The sequence below is a fragment of the Oncorhynchus gorbuscha genome, linkage group LG13 (assembly GCF_021184085.1).
Source record: "Oncorhynchus gorbuscha isolate QuinsamMale2020 ecotype Even-year linkage group LG13, OgorEven_v1.0, whole genome shotgun sequence".
Taxonomy (NCBI): Eukaryota; Metazoa; Chordata; class Actinopteri; order Salmoniformes; family Salmonidae; genus Oncorhynchus; species Oncorhynchus gorbuscha.
Window position 1 is genome coordinate 85899904 of NC_060185.1, and position 12845 is coordinate 85912748.

Below are 12845 nucleotides of genomic sequence, written 5' to 3' on the forward strand. Positions count from 1 at the left end.
TATTAAATAAGTAACTAAGTATAATATCCAATGGTGTGTGTAATCAGTAATCAGTATTGTAAGTGAGTGTTTTGCATGAATGTGATAATGCAGGGTGATGAAAGGTGCCAAAGCAAACAAACAAAAGGCCACCAAGAACCACAACAGAATCTACAACAGGTGTCTGCATGGAGAGAGTCTCCTCCATGAATGTGGAAGAGGTCTATTTATCCTGGGAGACACCTGGCCCAGGTGTTTCCCATGTAGCTGACGAACCTCTCAACTCCGCCCACCGGCATCCTAATAAGGAAACAAGAACAAAGACAGAATACGGCAGACAGAGTGGGAGGGTCGTCACATTCCCCCCCATAAAACCGGGGACCAACAAGGACCCCGGAACAACATACCAGCCTCCCGCGTCCCAAATTGACACAGGCCTCTGCGTCCCAAATTGACACAGGCCTCTGCGTCCCAAATTGACACAGGCCTCTGCGTCCCAAATTGACACAGGCCTCTGCGTCCCAAATTGACACAGGCCTCTGCGTCCCAAATTGACACAGGCCTCTGCGTCCCAAATTGACACAGGCCTTGTCCCAAATTGACACAGCCTCTGTGCCCCAAATTGATGAGGGTTTACGTGTTCACACTTACAATTTGCCCCAGCCAACCTCCTCCCCAGACCTCAGCAACCTTCGCACAGGAAGCAACATTTAAGAGGAAAGAAAACAAGACCAGGAGGGAGCAGACAGGACAGAGAGAACATGACAATACGAAACAATGGTCAGTCACGTAAACATTAGGAACAGGGCGCACGAGAGAGCGCATCAGCAATCACGTTTTCAGTCCCCGGATGTGCCTCACATCGAGATGGAATGATTGTAAAAATAAACACCATCGCATTATCCTCTGGTTTGGACACATCATGGACCTCAAAAAGTGAGGGGGTTATGGTCGGTGTAGACCACAATAGGTACTACCCCGACCCGACATACACTTCGAAGTGTTGTAGCGCCCAAATGAGTGCTAGCGCTTCATTTTCAATAACCGAATAGTTCAACTGATAATCGTTAAACTTTTTAGAAAAGAAACTAACAGGCCTCTCAATCCCAGACACATCTGCTTGCAGCAAAACTGCACCTGCCCCCACATGACTAGCATCCACCTGCAAGGTAAATGACAAATCCATGCGAGGAGCAGCCAGCACTGGAGTTGAGGTAAGCAACCTCTTTGAATCTTCAAAAGCGTGTTGACAACGAGTAGACCAAACGTAAACAGCCTTAGCTTTCAGCATATCTGTCAAGGGAGCGACCACAGTAGAGAAGTTATTACAAAAACTACGGTAATAACCAATCATGCCCAAGAAACGCATCAGTTCCTTTTTAGTAGTTGGTGGTGGAAAAGCATCAATAGCCACCACTTTAGCCCGAACAGGACGCACTTCACCCTGCCCAACCACTTTTCCAAGGTATGTAATGGTCGCCTGAGCAAACTCACATTTTGCCAGATTGATTGTGAGGCGACCCGCAGCCAGACGTTCGAACAAGGCTTGAATACGGGACAGATGTTCTTCCCAAGTATCTGCATAGATCACTACATCGTCCAAATAAACAGCGCACCCGGTCAGACCGGCGACAACCCTGTTCATAAGTCGCTGAAATTGCGCAGACCGAAACTCATAACTGAATACGAGTACAGACCAAAGGGTGTAATAAAGGCAGAGATTTCACGTGCCCTACTCGTCAGTGGCACCTGCCAATAGCCTTTTAACAGGTCAAATTTGCTCACAAACTGCACCGACTTGATCAACACAGTCCTCCATCCGAGGAAGAGGAAATGAATCTGGCTTTGTGACACTGTTTACCTTACGGTAGTCCGTATAGAAACGGTTTGTTCCATCCGGTTTACTGACCAAGATACAGGGAGAAGCCCAACTGGAGAAAGAAGGCTCTGCTATCTTACTCTCCAGCATGTACTTGACCTCAGCATCCAGACAACGTAGTTTCTCTGAAGAAACTCTATAGAACCGCTGACGAATGGGGTCAGCACCTCCAATGTCAATATCATGTTCTATTAAGTTTGTACGTGTAGGTGTATCAGAAAATAAACCTGGAAATCTCTGAATCAGACCAACCATCTCTTTCCGCTCATCAACAGGTAGGTGAGTGAGAAGACTGTCTAAAATATCCAGTGTTTCTGAATTTTTCAATCTACCCTGCAATATACAATCGTCAGGACCAGGAACATCTTCCTCCTCATGCACAGGTCTAGCACGACAAGAACCCAAGGAAACAACGGTATCAGCCAAAAGAACAGGTTTACCGTCCTCTGTAGAATCCCACTGTTCAGTCTCAGAGGAACGTGCATAATAGGGTTTTAACAGATTTACATGGCACAGCTGGTGTGCTTTCCTCCATTCTGGAGTGGCAACTAGATAATTTTGCTCAGTGTACTGGCGCACCACTGTATATGGACCTTGAAATTTGGCTTGAAAAGGAGAACCAACAATTGGCAGCAGAGCAAGAACCTGGTCACCTGGACTAAAGTGACGAGGCTCAGTTCGGCGATCAAATATGCCCTTCATCCTCTCCTGTGAAGATGATAACTTCTCTTTAGCCATTTCACCAGCGGCATACAGCCGTCGCCGGAAATCACACACATACGAACACAGGGACTGAGGAGGCTCGGGAGACTTCCAGTAATCCTGGAGAACAGATAAAAGTCCACGCACCCTATGTCCAAACACAAGGTCATTTGGACTGAAACCTGTGCTCTCCTGTGAAACTTCCCTAGCGGCTAACAGTAACCAAGGCAACCCCTCCTCCCAATCCTTATCCATCTCAGTACAATAAGCTCTCAACAAAGACTTAAGTGTTTGATGGAAACGTTCCAGTGCTCCTTGACTTTGCGCGTGATAGGCGCTAGACACATTGTGTTTAATATGGAGCTGTTGAAGAACCTGACCAAACAGATTAGAGGTAAAATTAGATCCTTGATCACTCTGAATGACCTTAGGGATTCCAAACAATGAGAGAAACTGAGTCAAAGCTTTTAACACCGATTTAGTCGTGATAGATCGGAGAGGATAGGCAGCAGGAAACCTAGTGGTCTGACACATCACAGTGAACAGGTAACTGCTACCCTTTTAGAACGAGGCAGAGGACCCACACAGTCAATAATCAGATACTCAAAAGGTTGGCTGAGTACAGGAATAGGAAACAATGGTACTGGTTTAATAACTTGATTAGGCTTACCAGTTAATTGACAGGTGTGACAAGTTTTGATAAAATCAGAAACATCCCTCTTTAATCTAGGCCAAAAGAAATGTCTTAATATGCGATTGTAGGTTTTCCTCACCCCCATATGTCCAGCAACGTCGCTGTGAGAAGTTTCCAACACCAACTCACAAAGCTTAACTGGTACAACAACTTGACTAATTGCCTCCCCAGAAAAACACTATCATGAGACACCCACTTTCTCATCAGGACATCCTCTTGGAGAAAATAGCCATGGGCGACATCTCCCAACTGTTCTATAGGCACAATTTGATCACGCAACTCTTCCAACGTGGGGTCATCCCGTTGAGCATTGATTAGATCTGAGCGGGTTACAGATAACGGGATAACAGGGAAGACAGTGACATACTTTGTATTATTATCATTAGTCGGCGCAGTGACTAGTTCGCCACAGCTCATAGAACGTGTCACTGCACACGCAGAGAACACCTCTGGGAAACTCTGTACACTCTCATCAGGAATCCCAACAAATGACGGCTTAGTGGAAACCACTAGAGATGGAAACAGGACTGGCCATACACGCTCACCTGCCAAGTTATTCCCAAGGATAACGTCGATACCCTCAATAGGCAACGAAGGACGCACCCCCACAACAACTTCACCCTTCACCAGCCCACAATCCAACAACAGTTTATGCAATGGAACTGACAGAGTGTTCAAACCTATTCCCCTAATTAGAACACTATTCCCCGAATCAGTCTCAGCAGAAAAGGGTAACACAGACTCCAACACAAATGATTCAGAGGCACCTGTGTCTCTCAGGATCTTCACTGGCACTAGGTCTTTACTTCCTAACATAGACACAAAACCTTCTGTAATGAAAGGTAAATAGTCTGGATCAATATGGACTTTCACATTCTCCTGGGCCTGAGGAAATGAGTCAAGAATGAACTGATGTGGAACAGGTGCAGCTAACGCAGCAGGCTTAGATTTAGCGTAAGCACCCTTTGACCTGAGAAGTGGACATTCGTTTTTCCAATGACCTGAACCTTGACAGTAGTGACACTCCTGCCCAAAGTCAGCCTTACCATGGGAGTCAGGTTCAACCCTAGTTGAATAGAACTCTGCCCGAGAACCAAAGTATCTCGGTGAGCGAAGCCCAAATCTATCCGAATGCCCCCACTCTTTCCGAATACGGGGTTTTGCAAAGACACTTTTGTGAGTCAACACATACTCGTCCGCCAAAACCGCAGCTTCAGCAACATTCTTTACTTTCTGTTCATTAATATAAGTGGCAATACGATCAGGAATTGTGTCCTTAAATTGCTCTAACATAATCAGATCACACAGCCCTTGGAAAGTCACAACTGCAGAGGCGGAACACCAGCGATTAAACTGTAAAGATAACTGTCGCGCAAACTCAACATGAGTCTGGTTATCGTCCCTTTTTAAAGTTCTAAATCGTTGACGGTAAGCCTCAGGGACCAATTCATAAATCTGTAACACAGCTGTTTCAACTTTATCATAACTGGCACTGTCGTGTACACTAAGAGCTGAATATGCTTCCTGCGCTTTACCAGTCAGCACACACTGCAACATTAAAGTGCGGTCAGAATCAGGCCAACTCCTAGCGTCAGCAACCCGCTCAAACAACGAAAAGAATGTCTCGGGGTCCCTTTCATTAAACCGAGGCAATAACCGCAAGTTCCCAACAATATCAAATGTCTCTGGGGCATGACCAAAAGCGGAACTACCCCTAGGTAAATCTGGGTCACCTTCCCAAAACAAACTCTCCCCTGAGATCTTTCCTTCCCTAACCAACTCTATACGTTCTTGTTGAAACTTGATTTTAGCACGCTCCATATCTTGTTTAAATGCCAATTCCTTTTCATATTTCACACGATCATGCTCTAGCTTCTCACGATCATGCTCTAGCTTCTCACGATCATGCTCTAGCTGTAACAAAAGCAGTTCTTTCTGCTGTTCAAAAAGAAGGCTACTAGGACTAACCGATGGAATGGCCATTGTAACGTTATGGGGAGACAACAAATCCTCAGCAGAGGCTGGCCCGGTGGTAACTTCAAGAATACCACTCTCCATCAGATTGGCTTTCAATATCAACCTAATAGAATTCTTTAGACGTTTATCACTAATCTCAACCTTGTAGTGTTCCGCGACCTTCAACAGCTGTTCTTTAGTACCTAAATCTAACAATTCCTCTGATGGAGAGCGAATGAACTTATCTACATAAGACGCCATAATCACACAAAAAACAATTATCGCTTTTCCCTTCTGCTGAGCACACCAGAACACAACCCGAGAATTGACAATCACCCTGAGCACCACAGAAGAGAGATGAGATATGGAGCTTCCCCAAAACCTACAATAACTCAACCCTAGTCTTCGTGCAGATTTGCGGTGGGAATTTACGCACTGTAGCCCGCTGGCAAGGAAATAGAACTCCCCAGCATGCTGGCAAATTCCACCAAGCCACGGATGTGCCCCCGAGACAACTGCTCAGTCCACAGACACCACACAAAAATAACAAACATTAACCATGCCCAACATATTCCAAAAAAATGAAACACGTCGCTAAACCTATCAGGGGAAAAAGGCTATAGCTCCGGGTAGCAAGTTCCACTACCTTACCCAAATCTCCCACCGAGGTACACAGCAGATTACTCACTTCAGACTGACATCCCAACAGAAAGTAGAACAAGAGTTCAGGCTAGGCAGGGCCTGGAAACTAACCATTATACTCTCTCCAACATAGCACACAAACCAAACAACAAAGGCAACCAATACTGGGCCGATCACACTCAAACACCATATTCAAACCAAACACGTACCTCCACGGTCTCCCAAACCAATAGTTCAAAGATCCCGGATGAGCCCCCACTTGTCACGAACCGGCTCAAAGCCCGTAACAAAGGGAGACAACGTGGAGATAAGGAGTAGCAAAATCTATATTTATTAAATAAGTAACTAAGTATAATATCCAATGGTGTGTGTAATCAGTAATCAGTAGTGTAAGTGAGTGTTTTGCATGCATGAATGTGATAATGCAGGGTGATGAAAGGTGCCAAAGCAAACAAACAAAAGGCCACCAAGAACCACAACAGAATCTACAACAGGTGTCTGCATGGAGAGAGTCTCCTCCATGAATGTGGAAGAGGTCTATTTATCCTGGGAGACACCTGGCCCAGGTGTTTCCCATGTAGCTGACGACCCTCTCAACTCCGCCCACCAGCATCCTAATAAGGAAACAAGAACAAAGACAGAATACGGCAGACAGAGTGGGAGGGTCGTCACATTAGTAAGAGGAAGTTGAGTGAAGAACTGTTTGGTTGGGAAGAAGAAGTTGAGTGGAGGACTGTGCGGTTGGGAAGAGGAAGTTGAGTGAAGAACTGTTTGGTTGGGAAGAAGAAGTTGAGTGGAGGACTGTGCGGTTGGGAAGAGGAAGTTGAGTGAAGGACTGTTTGGTTGGGAAGAGCAAGTTGAGTGGAGGACTGTCCGGGTGGGAAGGGGAAATTGAGTGAAGGACTTTGCGGTTAGTAAGAGGAAGTTGAGTGAACCCCTGTGCGGTTAGTAAGAGGAAGTTGAGTGAAGAACTGTTTGGTTGGGAAGAGGAAGTTGAGTGAAGGACTGTGTGGGTGGGAAGAGGACGTTGAGTGAAGGACTGTTTGGTTGGGAAGAGGAAGTTGAGTGAAGGACTGTGTGGGTGGGAAGAGGACGTTGAGTGAAGGACTGTTTGGTTGGGAAGAGGAAGTTGAGTGAATGACTGTGGGTGGGAAGAGGAAGTTGAGTGAAGGACTGTGCGGGTGGGAAGAGGAAGTTGTGTGAAGGACTATGCCGTTAGTAAGAGGAAGTTGTGTGAAGGACTGTGCGGTTAGTAAGAGGAAGTTGAGTGAAGAACTGTTTGGTTGGGAAGAGGAAGTTGAGTGGAGGACTGTGCGGTTGGGAAGGGGAAGTTGAGTAGAGGCCTGTTTGGTTGGGAAGTGGAAGTTGAGTGGAGGACTGTTTGGTTGGGAAGAGGAAGTTGAGTGAAGGACTGTTTGGTTGGGAAGAGGAAGTTGAGTGGAGGACTGTCCGGGTGGGAAGGGGAAATTGAGTGAAGGACTTTGCGGTTAGTAAGAAGAAGTTGAGTGGAGGACCGCGGGTGGGAAGGGGAAATTGAGTGAAGGACTGTGCGGGTGGGAAAAGGAAGTTGAGTGGAGGACTGTGGGTGGGAAGGGGAATTTGAGTGGACTGTGCGGGTGGGAAGAGGAAGTTGAGTGAAGGACTGCGGGTGGGAAGGGGAAATTGAGTGAAACCCTGTGCGGGTAGGAAGAGGAAGTTGAGTGGAGGACTACGGGTGGGAAGGGGAAATTGAGTGAAGGACTGTGCGGGTGGGAAGAGGAAGTTGAGTGAAGGACTGTGCGGTTAGTAAGAGGAAGTTGAGTGAAGGACTGTGCGGGTGGGAAGGGGAAGTTGAGTGAAGGACTGTGCGGGTGGGAAGAGGAAGTTGAGTGAAGGACTGTGCGGGTGGGAAGGGAAGTGCTGTTAGTGAAGGACTGTGACTGGGTGGGAAGAGGAAGTTGAGTGAAGGACTGTGCGGGTGGGAAGGGGAAATTGAGTGAAGGACTGTGCGGGTGGGAAGGGGAAGTTGAGTGAAGGACTGTGCGGGTGGGAAGAGGAAGTTGAGTGAAGGACTGTGCGGGTGGGAAGGGGAAGTTGAGTGAAGGACTGTGCGGGTGGGAAGAGGAAGTTGAGTGGAGGACTGTGCGGTTAGTAAGAGGAAGTTGAGTGAAGGACTGTGCTGTTAGTAAGAGGAAGTTGAGTGGAGGACTGTTTGGTTGAGAAGAGGAAGTTGAGTGGAGGACTGTGCGGTTAGTAAGAGGAAGTTGAGTGGAGGACTGTTTGGTTGAGAAGAGGAAGTTGTGTGAAGGACTATGCGGTTAGTAAGAGGAAGTTGTGTGGAGGACTGTGCGGTTAGTAAGAGGAAGTTGAGTGAAGAACTGTTTGGTTGGGAAGAGGAAGTTGAGTGGAGGACTGTGCGGTTGGGAAGGGGAAGTTGAGTAGAGGCCTGTTTGGTTGGGAAGTGGAAGTTGAGTGGAGGACTGTTTGGTTGGGAAGAGGAAGTTGAGTGAAGGACTGTTTGGTTGGGAAGAGGAAGTTGAGTGGAGGACTGTCCGGGTGGGAAGGGGAAATTGAGTGAAGGACTTTGCGGTTAGTAAGAAGAAGTTGAGTGGAGGACCGCGGGTGGGAAGGGGAAATTGAGTGAAGGACTGTGCGGGTGGGAAAAGGAAGTTGAGTGGAGGACTGTGCTGTTAGTAAGAGGAAGTTGAGTGGAGGACTGTTTGGTTGAGAAGAGGAAGTTGAGTGGAGGACTGTGCGGTTAGTAAGAGGAAGTTGAGTGGAGGACTGTTTGGTTGAGAAGAGGAAGTTGTGTGAAGGACTATGCGGTTAGTAAGAGGAAGTTGTGTGGAGGACTGTGCGGTTAGTAAGAGGAAGTTGAGTGAAGAACTGTTTGGTTGGGAAGAGGAAGTTGAGTGGAGGACTGTGCGGTTGGGAAGGGGAAGTTGAGTAGAGGCCTGTTTGGTTGGGAAGTGGAAGTTGAGTGGAGGACTGTTTGGTTGGGAAGAGGAAGTTGAGTGAAGGACTGTTTGGTTGGGAAGAGGAAGTTGAGTGGAGGACTGTCCGGGTGGGAAGGGGAAATTGAGTGAAGGACTTTGCGGTTAGTAAGAAGAAGTTGAGTGGAGGACCGCGGGTGGGAAGGGGAAATTGAGTGAAGGACTGTGCGGGTGGGAAAAGGAAGTTGAGTGGAGGACTGCTGGGTGGGAAGGGGAATTTGAGTGGACTGTGCGGGTGGGAAGAGGAAGTTGAGTGAAGGACTGCGGGTGGGAAGGGGAAATTGAGTGAAACCCTGTGGAGGGTAGGAAGAGGAAGTTGAGTGGAGGACTGGGTGGGAAGGGAAATTGAGTGAAGGACTGTGCCGGGTGGGAAGAGGAAGTTGAGTGAAGGACTGTGCGGTTAGTAAGAGGAAGTTGAGTGAAGGACTGTGCGGGTGGGAAGGGAAGTTGAGTGAAGGACTGTTAGTGCGGGTGGGAAGAGGAAGTTGAGTGAAGGACTGTGCGGGTGGGAAGGGGAAGTTGAGTGAAGGACTGTGCGGGTGGTTAAGAGGAAGTTGAGTGGAGGACTGTGCGGTTAGTAAGAGGAAGTTGAGTGAAGGACTGTGCTGTTAGTAAGGGGAAGTTGAGTGGAGGACTGTTTGGTTGAGAAGAGGAAGTTGAGTGGAGGACTGTGCGGTTAGTAAGAGGAAGTTGAGTGGAGGACTGTTTGGTTGAGAAGAGGAAGTTGAGTGGAGGACTGTGCGGTTAGTAAGAGGAAGTTGAGTGGAGGACTGTTTGGTTGAGAAGAGGAAGTTGAGTGAAGGACTGTGCGGTTAGTAAGAGGAAGTTGAGTGGAGGACTGTGCGGTTAGTAAGAGGAAGTTGAGTGAAGGACTGTTTGGTTGAGAAGAGGAAGTTGAGTGGAGGACTGTGCGGTTAGTAAGAGGAAGTTGAGTGAAGGACTGTGCGGTTAGTAAGAGGAAGTTGAGTGAAGGACTGTTTGGTTGGGAAGAGGAAATTGCACCACACAACTCCTGTCGATTTTTATTTAACTTGGCATGTCAAATTACAACAAATTGTTATTTACAATGACCTGTCCAATCCCGGAAAACGCTGGGCCAATTGTGCACCGCCCAATGGGACTCCCAATCATGGCTGGTTGTGATACAGCCTGGATTTGAACCTTGGTGTCTCTAGTGAAGCCTCAAGCACTGCGATGCAGTGCCTTAGACCGCTGCGCTACTCGGGAGACCCCATGTTTCTGGCAGTGTGGTGTGGTCCATGATTGATTGATTGATTCCTTGATTGCTTGATTGATTGATTAATTGATTGATTAAAAGGATCTGGACTCTGTTGGCTATTGTGAAACCTTCATAAATAATGTCTCATCTTCAACATGAAGTGATCTCACTTGTTTGTCAGATTGATCATGACATGTTTTTAATTAATAAAACTATTTCACCTCGTGTGTGTGTGTGTGTGTGTGTGTGTGTGTGTGTGTGTGTGTGTGTGTGTGTGTGTGTGTGTGTGTGTGTGTGTGTGTGTGTGTGTGTGTGTGTGTGTGTGTGTGTGTGTGTGTGTGTGTGTGTCATCGTAAACCTTTCCACGGCTGCGTCTGACATGTCGATAGAGGTTAATGAAGAGTGGATGTAATAACAGAGTCTCTGTCGTCAGAGACATCAGAAACAGCTTCGTTTCTGTAGCAGCCATCAAACTAACACCTATAAATTCACATGGAGACATACAGAGGAAAACAGATATGCATAACACACACACACACACACACACATACACACACACGTGCACACACACATTATCTTTGAAACACATAGAGAAACACCTTTCTGAGAGGTGATGGTTTCATTTGGCTGGCTGATAATTGCTTTGTGGCTGATTGCCAGACTAATCTCTGAGCTGTAAATATCAGCTGTAGATTCTCTCTCTCACTCACACACACACACACACACCACGCACGCATGCACACACACACCCACACACTCTCTAACATAAGGCAAACAGGAGGATTTTTCAAGGTCTTGTGGGAGGACATCTAAAATGTAACAATGTAATCATTTGCTATCAGAATAATGTAATATTCTTCAAAATATCACATGGTTTAATTCAATTGTTGACATGAATAAAGAGTAGTTAGACATCTTACGGATCACACCTTTAAATCTATTTTGCAGTGTTATGTGGATAAAAACAATGCATAACATGAGAGAGGGGGAAATGGAGAGAGAGACAGAGAGGGGAAGGGAGAGAGAGAGACAGAGAGGGGGAAGGGAGAGAGAGAGACAGAGAGGGGAAGGGAGAGAGAGAGAGAGAGGGAGAGAGACAGAGAGGGAGGAGGGAGAGAGACAGAGAGGGGGAGGGAGAGAGAGAGACAGACAGAGAGGGGAGGGAGAGAGAGAGAGAGAGAGAGAGAGAGAGAGAGAGAGAGAGAGAGAGAGAGAGAGAGAGAGAGAGAGAGAGAGAGAGAGAGGAGGAGGGAGAGAGAGACAGAGAGGGGAAGGAGAGAGAGAGACACAGAGAGGTGGAGGGTTAGAGACAGAGAGGTGGAGGGCGAGAGACAGAGAGGTGGAGGGAGAGAGACAGAGAGGTGGAGGGAGAGAGACAGAGAGGTGGAGGGCGAGAGACAGAGAGGTGGAGGGAGAGAGAGAGAGAGAGGAGTGAGAGAGACAGACAGGGTGAGGGAGAGACAGAGAGAGAGAGAGAGAGAGAGAGAGAGAGAGAGAGAGAGAGAGAGAGAGAGAGAGAGAGAGAGAGAGAGGAGGGAGGGAGAGAGACACAGACTGGGAGGGAGAGAGAGACAGAGAGTGGGAGGGAGAGAGACAGAGAGGGGGAGGGAGAGAGAGAGAGAGACAGAGAGGGGGAGGGAGAGAGACAGAGACTGGGAGGGAGACTGGGAGAGAGAGAGAGACTGGGAGGGAGAGAGAGAGAGACAAAGACTGGGAGGGAGAGAGAGAGAGACAGAGAGGGGGGGGGAGAGAGAGACTGGGGGGGGAGAGAGAGACAGACAGAGGGAGAGAGGGACTGGGGGGAGAGAGACAGAGAGGGGGAGGGAGAGAGACAGAGACTGGAAGAGAGAGAGACAGAGAGGGAGAGAGAGAGAGACAGAGACTGGGAGGGAGAGAGAGACAGAGAGGAGGAGGGAGAGAGACAGAGACTGGGAGGGAGAGAGAGAGAGTCTGCATAATTTCCAATCCCCCAGATATATTTTTGTATATTTATAAATGAAATAGATAAAAAGGACCCATCAAAGTCAGCAGCCTACTATATGTCAGATAGGAGGACATATTCCTCCATTCCTCGAAACGTATAAAAAACTTCTGAAGGCTATAAGATAATGAATTGACAAGGAGAGTTGAAAGTAGGCTATAAGATAATGAATTGACAAGGAGAGTTGAAAGTAGGCTATAAGATAATGAATTGACAAGGAGAGTTGAAAGTAGGCTATAAGATAATGAATTGACAAGGAGAGTTGAAAGTAGGCTATAAGATAATGAATTGACAAGGAGAGTTGAAAGTAGGCTATAAGATAATGAATTGACAAGGAGAGTTGAAAGTAGGCTATAAGATAATGAATTGACAAGGAGAGTTGAAAGTAGGCTATAAGATAATGAATTGACAAGGAGAGTATGAAGGTGACTGCTATGAAAATATAAACAAATACAGACATATGTCCGTAGCATATTTATCAGCATTGATTCGTCTATAAATAAATAAAAAGATTCCTTATCAAATTATACTTTGCCAGATAAAGTGTATCTGCAGGAATAAAGTTAAAACATTCATATTTGTTTATAATGAATGTTTACCTTTTTAAACGCTACACTCACACAGTCACACAGTCACACAGTCACACAGTCACACATTCACACAGTCACACATTCACACAGTCAAACATTCACACAGTCACACATTCACACAGTCAAACATTCACACATTCACACAGTCACACATTCACACATTCACACAGTCACACATTCACACAGTCACACTGTCACACAGTCACACAGTCACACAGTCATACATTCACA